The sequence below is a fragment of the Nerophis lumbriciformis genome, linkage group LG31, assembly GCF_033978685.3.
Source record: "Nerophis lumbriciformis linkage group LG31, RoL_Nlum_v2.1, whole genome shotgun sequence".
In the NCBI taxonomy this organism is placed as follows: domain Eukaryota; kingdom Metazoa; phylum Chordata; class Actinopteri; order Syngnathiformes; family Syngnathidae; genus Nerophis; species Nerophis lumbriciformis.
The window spans coordinates 15488955-15512110 of record NC_084578.2 but is presented as its reverse complement, the minus strand read 5'-3'; positions in this window follow the sequence as shown (position 1 = coordinate 15512110).

The following is a 23156-nucleotide window of genomic DNA, read 5'->3' as shown; positions in this document are numbered from 1 at the left end:
GTGAAGACAGGAACTGTGCAGTCAGTCTTTAGGCTTTTGACGGGATGTACGGTTGAAATAAAAAAGGGTCTTTTTTCCTTCACACTTTTGATTGATTGATTGGAACTTGTATTAGTAGATTGCACAGTACAGTATATATTCCGTACAATTGACCACTAAATGGTAACACCCCAATAAGTTTTTCAACTTGTTTAAGTCAGGTCATGTGACCGTCTGGCTCTGTTTGATTGGGCCAACGTCACCAGTGACTGCATCTGATTGGTGGAACGGAGTGAACGTCACCAGTGACTGTATTTGTTGAAACGCAGGCACTATGAAGGTCTGTCTGACAGACCAAAACAAACAAAGCGTGCATTAACAGATCGATAAAAATTAGTAGCGAGTAGCGAGCTGAATGTAGATAAAAGTAGCGGAGTAAAAGTAGCGTTTCTTCTCTATAAATATACTCAAGTAAAAGTAAAAGTATGTTGCATTAAAACTACTCTTAGAAGTACAATTTATCCCAAAAGTTACTCAAGTAGATGTAACGGAGTAAATGTAGCGCGTTACTACCCACCTCTGGCGACTAATACTCAGAAAAATACGGTATATATTGCTTCTATGCACTCACACGTACATTACATTATCGTATTTTTCGGACTATAAGTCGCAGTTTTTTTCATAGTTTGGCCGGTACGATTTATATGTTTTTTTCCTTCTTTATTATGCATTTTCGGCAGATGCGACTTATACTCCGGTGCGACTAATACTCCGAAAAATACGGTATATATTGCCTCTATGCACTCACACGTACATTACATTACCGTATTTTTCGGACTATAAGTCGCAGTTTTTTTCATAGTTTGGCCAGTGCGATTTATATATGTTTTTTTCCTTCTTTATTATGCATTTTCGGCAGGTGCGACTTATACTCCGGTGCGACTAATACTCCGAAAAATACGGTATATATTGCTTCTATGCACTCACACGTACATTACATTACCGTATTTTTCGGACTATGAGTCGCAGTTTTTTTCATAGTTTGGCCAGTGCGATTTATATATGTTTTTTTCCTTCTTTATTATGCATTTTTGGCAGGTGCGACTTATACTCCGGTGCGACTAATACTCCGAAAAATACGGTATATATTGCTTCTATACGTACATTACATTACCGTATTTTTCAGACTATAAGTCGCAGTTTTTTTCATAGTTTGGCCAGTGCGATTTATATATGTTTTTTTCCTTCTTTATTATGCATTTTCGGCAGGTGCGACTTATACTCCGGTGCGACTAATACTCCGAAAAATACGGTATATATTGCTTCTATGCACTCACACGTACATTACATTACCGTATTTTTCGGACTATGAGTCGCAGTTTTTTTCATAGTTTGGCCAGTGCGATTTATATATGTTTTTTTCCTTCTTTATTATGCATTTTTGGCAGGTGCGACTTATACTCCGGTGCGACTAATACTCTGAAAAATACGGTATATATTGCTTCTATACGTACATTACATTACCGTATTTTTCAGACTATAAGTCGCAGTTTTTTTCATAGTTTGGCCAGTGCGATTTATATATGTTTTTTTCCTTCTTTATTATGCATTTTCGGCAGGTGCGACTTATACTCCGGTGCGACTAATACTCCGAAAAATACGGTATATATTGCTTCTCTACGTACATTACATTACCGTATTTTTCGGACTATAAGTCTCAGTTTTTTTCATAGTTTGGCCAGTGCGATCTATATGTTTTTTTCCTTCTTTATTATGCATTTTCGGCAGGTGCGACTTATACACCGGTGCGACTAATACTCCGAAAATTACGGTATATATTGCTTCTATGCACTCACACCTACATTACATTATCGTGTTTTTCGGACTATAAGTCGCAGTTTTTTTCATAGTTTGGCCAGTGCGATTTATATATGGTTTTTTCCTTCTTTATTATGCATTTTCGGCAGGTGCGACTTATACTCTGGTGCGACTTATACTCCGAAAAATACGGTACATAAAATATTGAATACATCCTTAAGATGCCAATACATTGGCAATGTTTAAACTTCATTGTTTTCAGAAATTAGCTTGGGACGTACCGCGGGCCAGATTGTGGACGCTGGTGGGTCGCACCCGGCCCGCGGCCGTAGTTTGGAGACCCTTGGTCTGGAGTTTGAACCAACTGTAGAAGTGCCCGCAATTCTAAATAATGGTGAAATTTCAATCCATATGGCCTCAAGGGTGTTTGAGTTCCCACAAAAAAGAAGAAGTGATGATATTCCCCCTACACGTGTTTTCTGGTCGTTTTGCATGGAGCAACTGCTCACAGTGTATGTTCACATTCCAGCATACAAAACATGTCCAAGAATCTAACAACTAAGCACGTGGAAGATGCACGTGAGTCTTTCTACTCTGCGATCAATTGCTGAAGAAGCAAATATTTTGGTTGCCACTAAATAGTATTTGTGGTTGACCACAGCTTAGCACATCACCAGTCGTGACTCTGCAAACAATGTCGACATTCTGACAAGTCAGCATTTTATAAATGGGCTTTTTTCCTGAATTGGGCAAACTATCAGTCTTAACAAAACCTCTGGGGTCAGCTCCTCGGCTAATGGGTTAACTTCTCATTTTCCCGTCTGGTTGCCTCAAAGATGTAGAAGGTTTAGTTGGTGACAAGTTTTGTATTTCATCAATGGGGACTTTGTCTGGCCGCATACTTGTAACCATTTCATATCACTGTGTGCTTGTGTTTGTTTGTGTCATATGTCCATTGTTGCCTGCAAGTACATAGAAGGACACGGATGAGGGACATCCTGCTGAAACTGGTACTTTGTGCAAAGTCATCCGGCTTATCGTGAACAAATATCAGTGAGTCACTGAGTACTGATATACTGTTGCACTCTATACTTGCAGTAGTATTTGCACAATTTTATCTGTCTATCAATCCACTTGTGCAGCAACAATACATGTGTCTGTAACAAACTGTCCGATACAGTGGTTTCAGTGCGATACCACTATGAATCGAACGATACACGATCATGTATTTCATCATCGACTTCTGTCGGCGAAGCTGTGCGATCGACGACTTCACTTTAGGCTTTTTTGCGACTCCATCGCATTTTTTCGCTAAATAAAAGCAAAAGCTATTGTCAAGCACATGCGCCTCCCATCGTTAGCTGCGTTTCCATTACCCCTAGAAATGCACAAAACCTAAATCAGCCTTTTTCAACTGGCGGTCCAAAGCTTTTGAGGAGAAAAGGTGAGGCCTTTAAAGGGGAACATTATCACAATTTCAGAAGGGTTAAAACCATTAAAAATCAGTTCTCAGTGGCTTATTTTATTTTTCGAAGTTTTTTTCAAAATTTTACTCATCACACAATATCCCTAAAAAGAGCTTCAAAGTGCCTGATTTTAACCATCGTTATATACACCCGTCCATTTTCCTGTGACGTCACATAGTGATGCCAACACAAACAAACATGGCGCATAGAACAGCAAGCTGTAGCGACATTAGCTCGGATTCAGACTCGGATTTCTTAAGCGATTCAACAGATTACGCATGTATTGAAACGGATGGTTGTAGTGTGGAGGCAGGTAGCGAAAACAAAATTGAAGAAGAAACTGAAGCTATTGAGCCATATCGGTTTGAACCGTATGCAAGCGAAACCGACGAAAACGACACGACAGCCAGCGACACGGGAGAAAGCGAGGACAAATTTGGCGATCGCCTTCTAACCAACGATTGGTATGTGTTTGTTTGGTGTTAAAGGAAACTAACAAGTATGAACTAGGTTTACAGCATATGAAATACATTTGGCAACAACATGCACTTTGAGAGTGCAGACAGTCCAGTTTTCATCAATTAATATATTCTGTAGACATACCCTCATCCGCTCTCTTTTCCAGAAAGCTGATCTGTCCAGTTTTGGAGTTGATGTCAGCAGGCCAGGGAAACTAGGGTCAATATTCTTCTCTTGATCATCTTCGGTGGCATAAGGGACGGTGTGAGCCAAGACATCCAGGGGGTTTAGCTCGCTCGTCTGCGGGAACAAACTGCCGCCATTGCTTGCCGTGCTACCGAGGTCCTTTGTCCCTGAATTGCTCACACACTCCGGCAGATTCAATGGGGGTCTGGCGGCAGATTTCTTTGACTTTATTGTTGGAAATGCATCTGCTTTGAGTGTCGCAGGATATCCACACATTCTTGCCATCTCTGTCGTAGCATAGCTTTCGTCGGTAAAGTATGCGGAACAAACGTCCAATTTCTTGCCACTTTCGCATCTTTGGGCCACTGGTGCAACTTGAATCCGTCCCTGTTCGTGTTGTTACACCCTCCAACAACACACCGACGAGGCATGATGTCTCCAAGGTACGGAAAACAGTCGAAAAAACGAAAAATAACAGAGTTGATTTGACTCGGTGTTTGTAATGTGTTTGAGAAAATGGCGGCTTGCTTCCCGAGAGCGAATAATAGAAAGGCGTTTAATTCGCCAAAATTCACCCATTTAGAGTTCGGAAATCGGTTAAAAAAATATATGGTCTTTTTTCTGCAACATCAAGGTATATATTGACGCTTACATAGGTCTGGTGATAATGTTCCCCTTTAATCCCAGGAACACCAGACCTACTGTAAATCATGGTGGTGGTAGTATTATGCTCTGGGCCTGTTTTGCTGCCAATGGAACTGGTGCCTTACAGAGAGTAAATGGGACAATGGAAAAGGAGGATTACCTCCAAATTCTTCAGGACAACCTAAAATCATCAGCCCGGAGGTTGGGTCTTGGGCGCAGTTGGGTGTTCCAACAGGGCAATGACCCCAAACACACGTCACAAGTGGTAAAGGAATGGCTAAATCAGGCTAGAATTAAGGTTTTAGAATGGCCTGCCCAAAGTAGTGGACAATGCTGAAGAAACAAGTCCATGTCAGAAAACCAACACATTTAGCTGGACTGCACCAATTTTGTCAAGAGGAGTGGTCAAAAATTCAACCAGAAGCTTTTGGATGGCTACCAAAAGCGCCTTATTGCAGTGAAACTTGCCAAGGGACATGTAACCAAGTATGAACATTGCTGTATGTATACTTTTGACCCAGCAGATTTGGTCACATTTTCAGTAGACCCATAATAAATTCATAAAAGAACCAAACTTCATGAATGTTTTTTGTGACCAACAAGTATGTGCTCCAATCACTCTATCACACACAAATGAGAGTTGTAGAAATGATTGGAAACTCAAGACAGCCATGACATTATGTTCTTTACAAGTGTATGCAAACTTTTGACCACGGCTCTATGCAGTACTGCCACCACCCGCAGGGGGGAACAGCAAAGCGACAGTGGGTGAGTAGAAGAAAATGGCACTATCGACACATTTTCAGGACTTATGCAGATCCCAAATACAGAACAGCAGGTACCAGAAGGTAAGAAAAGTTGCTTTTGCATAATATTGCGAAACAAAACGCCAGATAATATGTCTTACCTTATACACACACCATAATAATACTCGTAAGTTGAAGCACAGTACAATCCATCAAGCGGTGTGGCTTCATAGCTTACCAAAGTCGTACTAAAACATTTTGATATATTTTTGAGCGCCGTGTGTAATGTTCTATATTTTCAATGGAACATATAACAATTTGGTGTGGCTTACTTGAGTCATATTGCTTATGTGTGACTGCCATCTACTGGTCACACTTATCATTTCACCATGTACCAAATAAAATAGCTTCGAGGTCGGTAAGCACAACCAAAATGATTCCGTACATTAGGCCGGGTAATAAGGCGCACTGTCGCGTTTTGAGAAAATGAAAGGATTTTAAGTGTGCCTTATAGCATACTTGCCAACCTTGAGACCTCTGATTTCGGGAGGTGGGGAGTGGGGGGTGGGGGGGCGTGGTCGGGGGGGGCGTGGTTGGGGGCGTGGCCAAGAGGGGAGGAGTATATTTACAGCTAGAATTCACCAAGTCAAGTATTTCATATATATATATATATATATATATATATATACCGTATTTTCCGCACTATAAGGCGCACCTAAAAACCACAAATTTTCTCAAAAGCTAACAGTGCGCCTTATAACCCGGTGCGCTTTATTACGATTCATTTTCATAAAGTTTCGATCTCGCAACTTCGGTAAACAGCCGCCATCTTTTTTCCCGGTAGAACAGGAAGCGCTTCTTCTTCTACGCAAGCAACCGCCAAGGTAAGCACCCGCCCCCATAGAACAGGAAGCGCTTCTTCTTCTACTGTAAGCTACCGCCCGCCCCCGGAAGAAGAAGAAAAAACGCGCGGATATCACCGTACGTTTCATTTCCTGTTTACATCTGTAAAGACCACAAAATGGCTCCTACTAAGCGACAAGGATCCGGTTCATAAAAAGACGCAATCTCTCCATCCGCACACGGATTACTACCGTATTTCACAGCAACTGATATTCCTGTGAACCGCACTGTGGAACGGGAGCACGTACGGTGAATATTCGCACCACAGGGAATGAGAAGTCATCCTTCACTGTGGTTCTAGCTTGCCATGCTAACTTCCACCCATGGTGATATTCAAAAGGAAGACCTTGCCAAAAGAGACCTTTCCAGCCGGCGTCATCATAAAAGCTAACTCGAAGGGATGGATGGATGAAGAAAAGATGAGCGAGTGGTTAAGGGAAGTTTACGCGAAGAGGCCGGGTGGCTTTTTTCACACAGCTCCGAAGGCGAACACACCTTCACTAAGACGGGCAGACAGCGCCGGACGACATACGCCAACATCTGCCAGTGGATCGTAAATGCCTGGGCAGATATTTCGGTCACAACTGTGGTCCGAGCTTTCCGGAAGGCAGGATTCACAGAACAACAGCGACACTGACTCCGATGACTTCGACGAGACGGAACCGGCCATTTTGGATACCACGCTTGCGCAACTTTTCAATTCGGACACCGAAGACGAAGAATTCGAAGGATTTACGAATGAAGAATAACTTCAGAAGGTGAGCGCTATGTTTATTTTGTGTGTTGTGACATTAACGTTCGAGCAACATTATGTTGTTATTGCTCTACACCATTTTGAATTTTACTATGTTTGTGATTGCACATTTGCGTACATTTTGGGACAGAGTTGTTAGAACGCTGGTTTTCAATATATTATTAAAGTTTGACTGAACTATCTGACTGTTTTTTTGACATTCCCTTTAGCGCAGCGTAGGCGCGGTTTATAATCCGGGGCGGCTTATTGGTGGACAAAGTTATGAAATATGTAATTCATTGAAGGTGCGGCTAATAATCCGGTGCGCCTTATAGTGCGGAAAATACGGTATATACTGTATATATATATATATATATACTGTATATATATATATATATATATATATATATATATATATATATATATATACTGTATATATATATATATATATATATATATATATATATATATATATATATATATATATATATATACTGTATATATATATATATATATATATATATATATATATATATATATATATATATATATATAGCTAGAATTCACTGAAAGTGAAGTATTTTCTTATATATATATATATATATATATCAAGAGGGACAGAGACAGCGCACAGTGCATGTGGATCACATGTTACCATGGCGAGAAAACATGGAGAGACTGGAATGTAATAGAGTGATCTATGTTTGTCTGTTGCCATCTCCTGGTGAATGTTGGCTATAGCGTACTGTGGTTACTTTTTGGTTGGCCAACGATGTACGTGGTGTTGCGCACCTGACGTCAAGTGTGTGAGTCTGTTCTGAAGTCTACAGTAAAGAGACGTACTTCATCCCCTCGCCTGTTTATTGCCTCCAACTCAATATATTACAACAACATTGCTCCATGCGGACCTGGAGGGGGCGTGGCCTCCAGGTCCGCCTGAATTTCGGGATATTTTCGGGAGAAAATGTGTCCCGGGAGGTTTTCGAGAGAGGCGCTGAATTTCGGGAGTCTCCCGGAAAATCCGGGAGGGTTGGCAAGTATGCCTTATAGTCCGAACAATACTGTAAATATACCTTCAGGTCATACCACAATCTTCAAAATCTTGTACAGCTTTATTCAAATACAAAGCTGTCCTTGTCCTTTAGCAGCGTGCATTATTGTTTTGGGCCATCCATTGTTTTAGTGATAAAGCCCTCATAAACACAATGTCGTGACTATAAATTGTGGAAAGTAGAAAGCTCATAACACTGAAACTGTTTGTGCCCCATGACAAATACACATCAATCTGCGCACAGGCACAACAAAATATTACTTTTATGAGGATAACGTTGCATTAGTTAGATTTTTCTCAATGTCGTAAATACTTTATTGTCCATTTGCTGTATTCTGCAGGGTTACAAAAACCCGCTCTGTTTGCTCCTTTGGACAGGAATGCCAAAAACCTCAGGGACTAAAGAGTCACTGTGTTAAAGTAACACAGATACCTTTGGCCTTCTCTCGTGCACTGACGTCCAACAAGCTTTCTTTTGTGTAGGCGAGTGTGTGGGTCAGCATGGCTTATCCCTGGCTCTTTTCTGCCCTGCTCGCGTTATTTTAGTCCTAACTGCGAGTCTTATAAACATGCCAGTTGGCAAAGTGACCTTGATTAAAAGGTTGTTTTTGGGGCAATAATGTTGGGAATCAGGTTTTGGGGGATCAAAAAGAATGTAATGTAAGCTTTTGAGTCCATCTCCATTACTTGGGCCTTGGTGTGGTGACACACCTTTTGCTGAATGTAAGGAGCTGAAAATGATCCTACCTCTGGATTGAAGTATAGCTGGTACTACAATAGATTAGATTGTTTTTTGTTACCCTGAACAAGGGATGTTCAACTAAATCATGGGTGTCAAACTCTGGCCCGCGGACCAAATTTGGTCCTTGAGGCAATATCAAATTAACATTAGACCTGGCCCGCCGGTAACACCGCATTCACCGCTAATACTCATACTTGCCAACCCTCCCAATTTTCAGTGCCCCTCTCGAAAGTCTCCCGGGGCAACCATTCTCCCGAATTTGGGGCGTGCCTTAAAGGCACTGCCTTTAGCGTCCTCTACAACCTGTCGTCAAACAGCGTGCCGGCCCCTGTAACATGATATACGCGGCTTCTACACACACATAAGTGAATGCAATGCATACTTGATCAAAAGCCATACAGGTCACACTGAGGGTGGGAATATAAATACTGTAGGAGAAGGAAATGCTACATGCTAATATGCTTGACTTAGCTTTCAATCTCCGGATCTAACAAGTAACTTCAACTTTCCACTGCTACTTAAAGTTAAAGTTAAAGTACCACTGATAGTCGCACGCACACTAGGTGTGGTGAAATTACCCTCTGCATTTGACCCATCCCCTTATTCCACCCCCTGGGAGGTGAGGGGAGCAGTGAGCAGCAGTGGTGGCCGCGCTCGGGAATCATTTTGGTGATTTAACCCCTAATTCCAACCCTTGAGTGCCAAGCAGGGAGGTAATGGGTCCCATTTTTATAGTCTTTGGTATGCTTTGAACTCGCGACCTACCGATCTCAGGGCCACTGAGCAGGTCTCCAAATTGTGGTGTTGTTGTCAATGTTTTAAAACGTTTAAATGTAACTTGTGGTTATTATGATCACCAGAGACATACAAAAAATTATATTTTGTTGAACTGCTTTGACTATTTACTGTTAATACTAACTATGCAGTGAACTACTAGATTCTGGACCACCATCTACATTCTCAGGAAGGGGAAGCAACGCATTTATCAACACGGGACGGTGTGCTGCCGACCTTGACTTGGGATGTTGGGATCTGGTTGAGGGAATACCTCGAAGACCTGAATCCTACCTACACATCTTTCTATGAGTAAGCATTGCCTGGGGACTTTGTGTTCTTCTATATCTGGGTTTTAAGTTGCCGAGGTAGTTAAAAAGCTTCTCAGGTGTCTGGGCCCCGGGGGCAGATGAGATCTGTCCGGAGTTCCTTGAGGCTCTGGATCAGTGGTTCTTAACGTTGTTGGAGGTACCGATCCCCACCAGCTTCATATGCGCATTCACCGAACCCTTCTTTAGTGAAAAATAAAACTTTTTTTTTTTCAAATTCAAGACAAATTTATATGTTTTTTTTACTGGTGCACAAAATGAACCGTGCATGAGCATCACTTTGTTCAAAGAACAAAACCAACACAGTGCATGAACTCACAACAAATTACACACCTGCAAATCAGATGGAAAATTAGAGGGAACATTGTTTGGGGGTATCCATAATACGCCGATAGGGAGAAGTTTTTATTTTCACAATGAGTTGGGTGTGTCTTGATCTCCGCGGCAGAGGCTCCGCCGAACCCCTGAGGCCGACTCACCGAACCCCTAGGGTTCAATCGAACCCAGGTTAAGAACCACTGCTTGGATACTGAGGGGATGTCTTGGTTGACAAGACTCTGGATTGGCAGACTGGGGTTGTGGTACCTCTCTTTAGGAAGGGTACCTGGAAAGTGTGTTCAAACTATTGTGATTCACACTCGTCAGCCTTCCTGGTAAGGTCTGTTCAGATGTACTCGAGATAGTCGACTCTCGGATCCAGGAGGAGCAGTGTGGTTTTTGTCCCGGTTGTGAAACTGTGGACCAACTTTCAAATCTCGTCAGGGTCCCTGAGGGTGCATGGGAGCTTTCCCAACCAGTCTACATGTGTTTTGTGACCTTGGAGAAGGCATTCGACAGTGTCCTCACAGACATCCTGTGGGGAGTGCTCTGAGAGTATGGAGTTTCGGACCGCCTGATTGTGGTGGTCCGCTCCTGTATGATCGGTCGAGATTGGCGCGCTAGTTTTCGGCTAGGGATTAGCGCGTTATTTGTCTGCTGTTGATTAGCGCACTACTTGCCAGCTGGAGTCAAGAGTGATAGTTGCCAGCTACAGTTGCTATTAGCAGCACAATACTGTTATTATGAATATAGTTACTATTGCCCGACAACAAGGTACCTTTTAAGACCAGTTTAATGTAAAATAAACAATCATGATTTCTTACAAGATATATAAGTAGGGGGTCCCCACTCCTTCTCTCCATCAGTTTGGCGGTCCTTGGGCTCAAAAACGCTGAAAACCCCTCCCTGATTTAGCGCATGGAAAAATACTGACTGTTAACGGACCAAGTGTAATCTGTTGATTGGTAACATTTATTGGAAAAATTATTATACAAAGGATAGTAGGCGTGTATGGTAGTGTTCATCATCGAGTAATCTTGTGTTACAGCCTAAAGGGCTTCCCATGTTCAGTGAGACAATGAATGCCAGGAAAATAATAGTAACTAGAAGAGGCAATTCCTGAAGGAATTGCGTGTGAATGCTCCAATGCTGAAGTTGAACTGAAATGCTGACAGAATGTAGGATGGATGTAGGAATGGTTTGAATGTTAAAATCGTTTAAACGCCAAAATGGTTTGAATGTTGAAGAGTTTGAATTTCCAGGAAAACCGGAATTTGGTTCGGAACTTTGGAAAGTGTTAGTTTGAATGCCCAGGATGAGTGGAATGTGTTGATGTTGGAATCGTTTGAATAGGTTGAAAAATGTGGGAATGGCGCAACTTGGAAAAATGGCCCATTTATTTCAATGGGAACTTCATGGAAATTTGGGAATTTAGGGAAAATCTGGAATTTTTTTGAAAATGGTAAAAAGCTACAATGGTCTGAATGTTGTAACGGTTTGAATCGGACAAAAAATGGGGGATTTGTGGAACTTTGAGAAATATCCCTTTCATTTTAATAGGAATTTCATGGAAATTTGGGAATTTCGGGAAAAGCGGGAGTATTTTTGAAAATGCTAAAAAATTGGAATGTTGTGAATAGTTGGTGTTGGAACTTTTCAAATCGGTCGAGAAATGTTGAAGTAGTAACTGTCACGTGAGGGTCGCAACTTACTGCGGGGTCGTTCCTCCCAAATGCAGACGGACAACTCCGGAAATAAATCATAGCAAAACAGAAGACAAGCAAAAAGTATGGGTGCCGATCCCACGCGGAAGCTAAGGCAAAAACTTAGCACAGGAAACATAAAAGCAAGAACCAGGAATATCCAAACGTAGCAGTTCCATGAAGCAAACAATGAAGCCAGACTGAGCGTGGTGAGAAAGGTGAATAAATAGCTCTCTGATTAGTGGTCGACTGCAGGTGAGCGTGCCGACCACTAACCAGAGGCAGGTGAACCCAATTAATCCCCATAGAAACCAAAACAAACCCAAAGGTGCACAAAACAGGAACTCAGGGAGTCCAAAAATAACAGAACGTAACTAAACAAAACATGATCCGGCCACGGATCATGACAGTATTATTTTTAATTGAGAAATGGTACTACGGAATTCCTGGAATTTCAGGAAAACCGGGAATTTTTCCAGTTCAAAAACTACTTAGTTTTTTGTCCTGATTAAGAGGAATGATTTGACTGTGGAACGGTTGAAGTGGGTTGAAAAATGTGGAAAGAGTAGTCGCCAGAAAAAAGGGGCTTTGGAAAACCAGGAATTCTGGAAAATCCTGGAATTTTTTGGTACTTAGAAAAAGGGAAGTTTGAATTTTCTGGATGGTGAAATGTGTTGAAGGTAAAATTGGTTGAAAAATGTAGAAATGGTGGAATTTTGAAAAATGGCCAATTCTTTTTGAATGGGAAAAATGTCCGGGAAAACCTGGAATTCTCCGAAATCTGGGAATTTTTGGAATTCGCAATTCCCGAATAGGCTGAACAGTTTGAAGTTGGAACGGTTTGAATTGGCTGAAAAATGTGGAAGGTAGAGCGCGACAAAATCTGGAGAAGAAGAAGAACAAGTATAAGTTGAAGAATACATTTTGTTGTAGAAAACCATATGTATCATTGTGTGAATGCTTTGGAGCATTCACACAATGATACATTTGAAACCGTGAAGGCAAAACACAAGAAACGTCATCTGAATTTGGAAGGCGCTGCTCGCTAAAAACTTCCAAGAACAAAATCAGTGATTGATTGATTGATTGAAACTTTTATTAGTAGATTGTACAGTACAGTACATATTCCGTACAATTGACCACTAAATAATAATAATAATACATTTTATTTATAAGGCGCATTCCTGGGCACTCAAGGACACCATACAAAATCAAAACAATAAAATCAAATTGGATAAAAAAACAACAACAACAACAACAACAAAGATAGAGAAGAAAAGATGATTACAATGAATAAGCAGTCAGGAATAGGTGTGTTTTGAGTCTTGATTTGAAGAGGGATATTGAATCTAAGTTACAAAGGTCTGGTGGTAAAGAGTTCCAAAGATGTGGGGCAGAGCGGCTGAAAGCTCGGGTACCCATGGTGGACAATTTAAATAAAGGGACAGTGAGATGGATGGATGAAGAGGATCTTAGGGAACGTGAGGGCGTGGCGACATGGATCAGGTCAGAGAGATATGACGGAGAGAGGTTATGGATGGCTTTGAAAGTGAGGAGAATTATTCTACATTGGATACGATGTTTGATGGGTAGCCAGTGGAGTTGCTGCAGAACAGGGGTGATGTGCTGGATTGAAGGGGTTCTGGTGATTATCCGGGCTTCAGAGTTCTGGAAAAGCTGAAGTTTGTGAAGTGACTTGTGAGGGAGACCAAACAGGAGAGAGTTGCAGTAGTCCAGGCGAGAGGTGACCAGGCTATGGACTAGTATGGCAGCAGTATGTGGGGTAAATGGGAACACACGAATAAGTTTTTCAACTTGTTTAAATCGGCACAAGTAGGAAGGTGTAGGACGGAGTTGTCACATAGAATAAGATGTTTTCCAACAAAACAGGAGCAACTGTCTTCGCATCCAACTGAGCTCACAGTGAAATGGACAGGACCTCAGAGTTGTGTCCACAAACTAATCCCTGGCCATCAAGCAGACAAAAACATAGGTAAACACTGGAAGTAGGGTAGACGAGAGGATTCTATGGGTGGTCCCTTTTCAAACAAAAAGCTCATAAAGCAAATAGGTCGGATTCTTCAGTAAATAATGAGGTGGTTCCACCCGAACAATTTTGTGGGCATGAGAGCCACATTTCAATGTAACTTTAACCCTTGTGTAATGTTCATATTGTTGTTACTCAGCCAGCGTTTGTGGGTCTGATGGACCTGTTGCATTTTGTGGCTTTTAATGCCTCACAATCAAAGACTTTTATGTTAAAATACTGTACGGATGTTTTGTATTTTAACATAAAAGTGTTTGATTGTTAGGTATTAAAAGACACAAAATGCAACGGGTCCATCAGACCCACAAACGCTGGCTGAGTAACAACAATATGAACGTTGCACGGAACATTTCTCTGCCAGTTTCTGCATCCAACAGGGATTCTTCTTTTGTGTTTCTGCACCTGCGGTTAACACACAAGGTTGCAACATTGTTTGTCAACAAAGTCTGCTCTCATTTTCTCACACATTTGACCCTCTGATGTTCTATGTACCTACACTCTGTCCTCCTCCTGTCTAGGCCTGCTGTGTGTGTGTGTGTGTGTGTGTGTGTGTGTGTGTGTGTGTGTGTGTGTGTGTGTGTGTGTGTGGTACACAGAACATCAATTTCCACACTTCTATTAGCCCCGGGTCCAGTGGACCCGGACATCTTATATGTAATAGAAATGTGTAGGGGGGGGGTGTATGGTGTGTGGTCATTAAATATGTATTCTTATATATGTTCTTCACAGAAAATGAGCCAAAGTCAGTGAGTCTCAGTTTGAAAAATGTATTAATTGTATCATTTTTCTTTTAATAAAAAATTAAAACGGGTCCCACAGACCCGAACACCATACAAGGGTTAAACCGTTGAAAACGTAACTATAGTATTTGGTTACTTTGACCAAGACTGGACTTGTAAGATATTTTCCAACTCTAATCGTATTTTTTTGGACAACATTGTAAGAAGTTGAGCGAGCATGTAAATGGCTAATCAAAGAAAACGAAGGGCTCTTCCGCACAGACACGTTTTTGGAAAATCTGTACAAGTCTTTTATCATTCGGCAATTGCAACCACACAGAGACAGTGTTTTGTTACTCTGAAGCTGACATTCTACTTAAAACCGCTCCCAGGGTAGCTAAATCCCAAAACGACCTGCTTACTGGTTCGGCGTGTCATGACAGGCATTGTCCGTAGTTGTTAACTCCTAAATGCATAAACAACTAGTAAAGCACTCCTACACCAAAGACCTATGCCTTAGTAAAGAACCTTTTTTTTTTTAAATCCAGAATTTAGACAGTGATCCAGGTCAACCCCAAACTTTTTCGCATTACCCTATTTCTGACATTTCCTAAAAGTTTAATCAAATTCAGGGTACAATTTTAACTGTTTTGCTAACTAACCAACGCAAATCAAATATAAATAAAATTGGCATATATGTGCACGTTTGTATTGTTTGTCTGTCCATGGAGGTAATTTGGGGGAGGGAACAGGGCGGACTTTTTCAAAAAGCATTTTTTGTCGGTACATCTATTTTTAGGAACACTAATACAAAACCTCACAATAATGTCTGATTGAATGCTAAAAACGTTATGACAGACGGCCTTAAAAAACAGAATGGAATTTTTTTTTTTTTACTGAATGAGAATGTACATGAATAAAGAATGTGGGATTTACAATATTAACTATGACTGATAAAACACTGAATATTGACAACATATGAACGTCACACCCCCTCTCGATCGACATATTTTACAATCAAGCGAAATGCAACAAAAATGCAACAAACACAGCGAAATATGAACGCAAAAGGTAAAATAACCCCACCTACAATCTGATATATCTGATATATCATTAAGCTTTAGAACTTTGTTGTAAAAATCTCCTTCCGCGTCTGTCCCTGACATCCGCATTTCAGGCTGGCCGCTCTGGAAACACTCTGTGGAAACGCTCCCCACCCACACTGCTTGGTGCCTCGTCTGAGCTGCTGTGACTTAGATTACCATAGTAACTAATATATAATACAAAAGCGCAGATTCCAACCATTGAAATACTTTGTATAGTTCAAGACTTCCGGTCATTTAAAAACATCACTGCACATCATAATGGCAGCTACAGTTTCCATCTTAAAGATCTTAAAACATTTTTTGGGAATGTACGGCGGGCCAGATTGAAAAGCTTAACGGGCCTTAATTTGCCCAGGTCTGGTCTACTGTGTCAAAAGCAGTGCTTCGATCCAGCAGAACCAACACAGCAAGGTTTGTATTATCTAGATTCCACCTGATGTCGTTTTAAATCTTTAAAAGTGCTGTCTCGGTACTCTGGTTCATCCGAAAACCAGACTGAAGAATTATATTTTACTAAAATCCTACTTCAGAACTTTAAGTTGGGTACAGGTCGGTAGTTATTAAAGGGGAACATTATCACCAGACCTATGTAAGCGTCAATATATACCTTGATGTTGCAGAAAAAAGACCATATATTTTTTTATCCGATTTCCGAACTCTAAATAGGTGAATTTTGGCTAATTAAACGCCTTTCTATTATTTGCTCTGACGTCACATCGGGAAGCAATCCGCCATTTTCTCAAACACATTACAAACACCGAGTCAAATCAGCTCTGTTATTTTCCGTTTTTTCGACTGTTTTCCGTACCTTGGAGACATCATGCCTCGTCGGTGTGTTGTCGGAGGGTGTAACAACACGAACAGGGACGGATTCAAGTTGCACCAGTGGCCCAAAGATGCGAAAGTGGCAAGAAATTGGACGTTTGTTCCGCACACTTTACCGACGAAAGCTATGCTACGACAGAGATGGCAAGAATGTGTGGATATCCTGCGACACTCAAAGCAGATGCATTTCCAACGATAAAGTCAAAGAAATCTGCCGCCAGACCCCCATTGAATCTGCCGGAGTGTGTGAGCAATTCAGGGACAAAGGACCTCGGTAGCACGGCAAGCAATGGCGGCAGTTTGTTCCCGCAGACGAGCGAGCTAAACCCCCTGGATGTCTTGGCTCACACCGTCCCTTATGCCACCGAAGATGATCAAGGGAAGAATATCGACCCTAGCTTCCTTGGCCTGCTGACATCAACTCCAAAACTGGACAGATCAGCTTTCAGGAAAAGAGAGCGGATGAGGGTATGTCTACAGAATATATTAATTGATGAAAATTGGGCTGTCTGCACTCTCAAAGTGCATGTTGTTGCCAAATGTATTTCATATACTGTAAACCTAGTTCATAGTTGTTAGTTTCCTTTAATGCTAAACAAACATACCAATCGTTGGTTAGAAGGCGATCGCCAAATTCGTCCTCGCTTTCTCCCGTGTCGCTGGCTGTCGTGTCGTTTTCGTCGGTTTCACTTGCATATGGTTCAAACGGATATGGCTCAATAGCTTCAGTTTCTTCTTCAATTTCGTTTTCGCTACCTGCCTCCACACTACAACCATCCGTTTCAATACATGAGTAATCTGTTGAATCGCTTAAGCCGCTGAAATCTGAGTCTGAATCCGAGCTAATGTCGCTATAGCTTGCTGTTCTTTCCGCCATGTTTGTTTGTGTTGGCATCACTATGTGACGTCACACATCATACATCGTTATATACGGGTGTATATAACGATGGTTAAAATTTAAGTTTTTTTAGGGATATTGCGTGATGGGTAAAAATTTTTTTTAAAACTTCGAAAAATAAAATAAGCCACTGGGAACTGATTTTTAATGGTTTTAACCCTTCTGAAATTGTGATAATGTTCCCCTTTAAAAATGTTGGGATCCAAACAGCTTTTCTGCAGAATTGGCCTCATTTTGGATCTCATTCTGAAAAATCCATTAAATGATTTAAAAAGTGATGCGGGTATCGAGTCTGAAAGGCAGGTTGTTGGGTTTACTTGGGAGAAATCTCGATAAAGTGTCCTTGCATCAACCAGGACAACACTCCACTGTTTCATCAGGCAAGGACATCATATCAGGTGTGTTAGCAGATACAACTTGTTTTGTTAGGAGACCAGATCTGATGTCCTTGATCTTGGTTCTGAAGTGGTCTGCAAAGTCCTTGCAAAAGGCATTCAATGGTGTTTTCAAAAAATGTGTCAAAATGTGTACTTGCTAAATTAGCGAAAGGTGGAGAAAAAGACCAGGGGGTTGTTTTTTTTGTTTTTGGTCTGTGATGAGTTGTGAGTAATGGTCAACTTAAATTGCAGTAGGAAGGGGGATTCATAAGGCCCCGGTTGTAGCAAATTGGGGGGTGCAGTAGAGTGTTGAATATCTTAAAATATGTTTTGTGGCAATTCCAACTTTGACCACAATAGTAGAGTGCCACTTTCCATCATTTTCAACAAACTGCATTGCAAAATGTAGAACACCCCTCTTCCTCTCGCGCAAGATCCACCATGGAATGGGGCCATACAAATCCCTTCCCTACTGTAGCTGAAGTATGATACCAATAAATAATGACAAAATGCAAAGTTATTTGACCGAGTTACACCTAATCCATTTCGATTACCCTTTTGAAACAAAGTGGTCGCATTTGTGCTGCTATGGTAACGCTTATATTAATATAGAGTACACATACTTTACAGCTAAAAACTCATCCAAAACAATTTTAGAATAGCAATTCAAACCACCAGCATTTAAAAAAATGTTAGCCTTGACACTTAGCCTTACCTACGGTACAAGCAGGGGCCCCCAGGCATAAACACTCTGTGCGGTTGTTAATGGCCATAACCACTAGAGGGGGCCACGTGATTGTGGCAACCTGTCACTTCGGTAGCTGATCGTCAATGTGGTCGTTGTGCTACTGTTGGTGTTTGCATGTTCTACACTGACTGGACTAAATTTCCTCATGGATAGAATTATACTTTGTTTCTGACAAACTTTCATTCAGTGGTTAGCCCACATCTCCTTTGATTTACTTTTTCTAAAAAGACCATACTATTTAAGTTTATATTGTAGCTGGCCCGTGGGACAAAAATACAATATATATATATATATATATATATATATATATATATATATATATATATATATATATATATATATATATATATATATATATATATATATGCATACATATAAATATGTAAACATATATGTGTATAGATATATGCGCATACATATCTGCGTATACATATGTAAATTTACATATAGATATCTATGTATGTATGTAAATAAATGTATATAAATATAAATGGTAACACTTTAGTATGGGTAAAATATTCTAAGTAACAAAGACTTAATTTAGAGTTATTGTTTTGTTCTGTAAGAACAGACCATATTCATAAAGTGGTATTAAAGGGAGAAGGTTAGGGGTTAGGGTTAGGGCAAACCCTAACTCTAACCCTAACCTTAATAAACAATAATTCTGAGGTTATTGAGGGAAGACTCTTGGTTAATGGCTTACTGGTTGTATAATGAGGCCATGCAGAATAAGGCATTAATAAGTACTTAATAATGACTAATTAAGAGCCAATTATGTTACTAATTTGCATGTTAATAAGCAACTAATTAATGGTGAATATAATCCCCATACTAAAGTCTTACCATATAAATATATGTATATACAGATATATATATGTATCTATATATAAATAAATACACACACATTATATATACATACATATATGTGTATATATATATATATATATATATATATATATATATATATATATATATATATATATATATATATATATATATGTATATATATATATATATATATATATATATATATATATATATATATATATATATATATATATGTATGTATATATATATATATATATATATATATATATATATATATATATATATATATATATATATATATATATATATATATATATATATATATATCCATCCATTCATCCATTTTCTACCGCGTATTCCCTTCGGGGTCGCGGGGGGTGCTGGAGCCTATCTCAGCTACAATCGGGCGGAAGGCGGGTTACACCCTGGACAAGTCGCCACCTCATCGCAGGGCCAACACAGATAGACAGACAACATTCACACTCACATTCACACACTAGGGCCAATTTTTAGTGTTGCCAATCATATATATATATATATATATATATATATATATATATATATGTATATATATATATACATATATATATATAATTCATTTATTATTCATTATTAATCTTTTAGACAAATATATAGCCCCTGGCCAAATTCTTTAACCCGATTTTTTTTAGCTTTTAACCATTTCTTGTGTTTTGTTTACCTTTTCTATTAATACCGACGCGGGATAGCTGTTTAAAATTTGAGATCTCCAACCTTTGTCCTTACACCTATCAATCTATTTTTCAATCTCTTCATATAAACTTTGGACATTACCTGGACTACGAACACATGACTATTGAACATATAAGATTGAACTGAATTGTGGGTGTCAATGTTGGGGTTGTTTGCACATTGTTCATTTGCGAATATTGATAGTAAATACATAACTTGTAAAATATGAACAATACATTTTTCTTAAAATTTATTGATAAACATACTTGAACTACATTTTTGTCGGTGGCTTATTCAGGTCGCCAAGAGTAAAACAGTAAACCCTGGTTTATTGCTGTCAATTGGTTCCGGGCAAATAATGACGTGTATAAATAATGTCAGAGGCTAATGTATATGTTTCTGTGTAAAGGAATAGTTGGAAAATGCTGCACGTATTGAAGCTTACAAAGACAACAATTCTTTCACTCATTGCTTTACACTCACATGATGTGGATTAGTTTCACCAGTCTATGGCTTCTAAATCAACCAAACATTCAATTAATTTGTTGAATAAAGAGGGCTTTTTTTACATTGACCAACTTTAAACGTCTCATTCAAAACATACTTCCTGAGAAGAAGGAGCAGATCAGAGCAGCAGGGTCCAAACGAGAGCAAGTCTTTATTTGGAGGCGGCAAAGTTATATTCAGGAACATTAAGGACCAGGTGGTCTGGGGGTGACCAGGACCCACAAATCTTTAAATAGTGATGTCTTCCAAGCTAATTTTAACATCCGGTTGATAAGGCTAATTACATTCTTGTTCCTTTGTGTCCTCTCTTTTGTGATAAAGCCGTGATTTAGTTCCTTAAATGGCAGCATGCAGGCAGTCACACAGTTAAGTGTATCTATAGGGCTGTCAAAAATAACGAGTTAAATACCGGTAGTTTGGTTAATCACCAAAAATAGCCGCATTAATGATGTATAAATGCAGATTAATCACGCAATACATGCTCCTTTAATTTAACCGTGGATGGTTACCTGAAAGGTGTGTTTTGTTATATGGTCATGGTCAATGCCTGAGTCAGAAGACTTGAAATTTCAATTAAAAAACACTAGAGATGTCCGATAATGGCTTTTTTGCCGATATCCGATATTCCGAAATTGTCCAATTCTTAATTACAGATTCCGATATCAACCGATACCGATATATACAGTCGTGGAATTAACACATTATTATGCCTAATTTTGTTGTGATGCCCCGCTGGATGCATTAAACAATGTAACTTTACCATGAATTGATTAACATGGACCCCGACTTAAACAAGTTAAAAAACGTATTCGGGTGTTACCATTTAGTGGTCAATTGTACGGAATATGTACTGTACTGTGCAATCTACTAATACAAGTTTCAATCAATCAATCAAAAACAAGGTTTTCCAAAATAAGAGAACAACTTCAACTCCAGTTATGGAAAAAAATGCCAACATGGCACTGCCATATTTATTATTGAAGTCACAAAGTGCTTTTTTTTTTTTAACATGCCTCAAAACAGCAGCTTGGAATTTGGGACATGCTCTCCCTGAGATAATCCTAATACCCTGTACAACTATGGGAAATACTACACTTTGACATTCACAAAGTGCATTATTATTATTTTTTTTAAACATGCCTCAATACAACAGCTACAAAAACAATGAAGGCACACAGCTTCAGTCCAGAGTATACTAGAGCATACTTGCCAACCTTGAGACCTCCGAATTCGGGAGATGGAGGCGGCGGGGTTGAGGTGGGCGGGATTGGGGGGGGGGCGCGGTTTGGTGGTAGCGGGGGGAGGGGGGGGGTGTATATTGTAGCGTCCCGGAAGAGTTAGTGCTGCAAGGGGTTCTAGGTATTTGTTCTGTTGTGTTTATGTTGTGTTACGGTGTGGATATTCTCCCGAAATGTGTTTGTCATTCTTGTTTGGTGTGGGTTCACAGTGTGGCGCATATTTGTAACAGTGTTAAAGTTGTTCATACGGCCACCCTCAGTGTGACCTGTATGGCTGTTGACCAAGTATAACTTGCATTCACTTGTGTGTGTGTAAAAGCCGCATATATTGTGTGACTGGGCCGGCACGCTGTTTGTATGGAGGAAAAGCGGACGTGACGACAGGTTGTAGAGGACGCTAAATACAGTGCCTTTAAGGCACGTCCCCAATAATGTTGTCCGGGTGGAAATCGGGAGTCACTGAAATTCGGGAGTCTACCGGGAAAATCGGGAGGTTGAAACCGAAACCGATAATTTCCGATATTACATTTTTAAAGCATTAATCGGCCTATAATATCGGCATGGACATCTCTAAAAAACACCCTAACTGGACTTTAGATAAAACTGTTACAGGTGTCCCAATACATCTTTTTCACTTCCGATATAATCCCAATATTAGAGTGTTTGGTATCGGCCGATATCAATATTATCTTATGTAATATCAGCAAGAATCATAATACACACTTTTATTATTTTGTAGTGTGGAATTGTAAATAAGGCTTGATCATGTGATATTACTATTTTTTTTTAATTACAAAAATTCAAATGTACAAAACGATGGTAGGTATGGAAAATACTAACCTTATGAAAGACTTATGCTGTTTTTAATTTTGAAGTTTGTTTTTGGGCACTTAGTGGTCACAACAATTCATTAAAATAAGCTTAAGACGCAGTGAGTTGAACGATGCTGACACGTTTGTTACTGGATACTTTCTAATACACTTCTGCCTCAGAGACTTTGTATCTGTAAGTAATATGCAACAGTGACTACTTTATACAAATGTGTTTTGTGTTGAATTTGGGACACTTATTACGTATGTGTCAGGTTCAAACACTGATGACATCTATTAAACAGACAAGAAGCAGGGAATCGTGTAGAGACAGAGTTAAATTTGGCTCAATGAGGAGAACGCATGGAGCTGCACACTTAGTCACAGTCTCGCCCTACGCTCTAAGGTACAGCTCCCGCCTCCCTCTATTGATTCAGGAGTTCCCCAGTCAACATCACTGAGGCCGCCTCTAAAAGGAGTGGTCAGACATA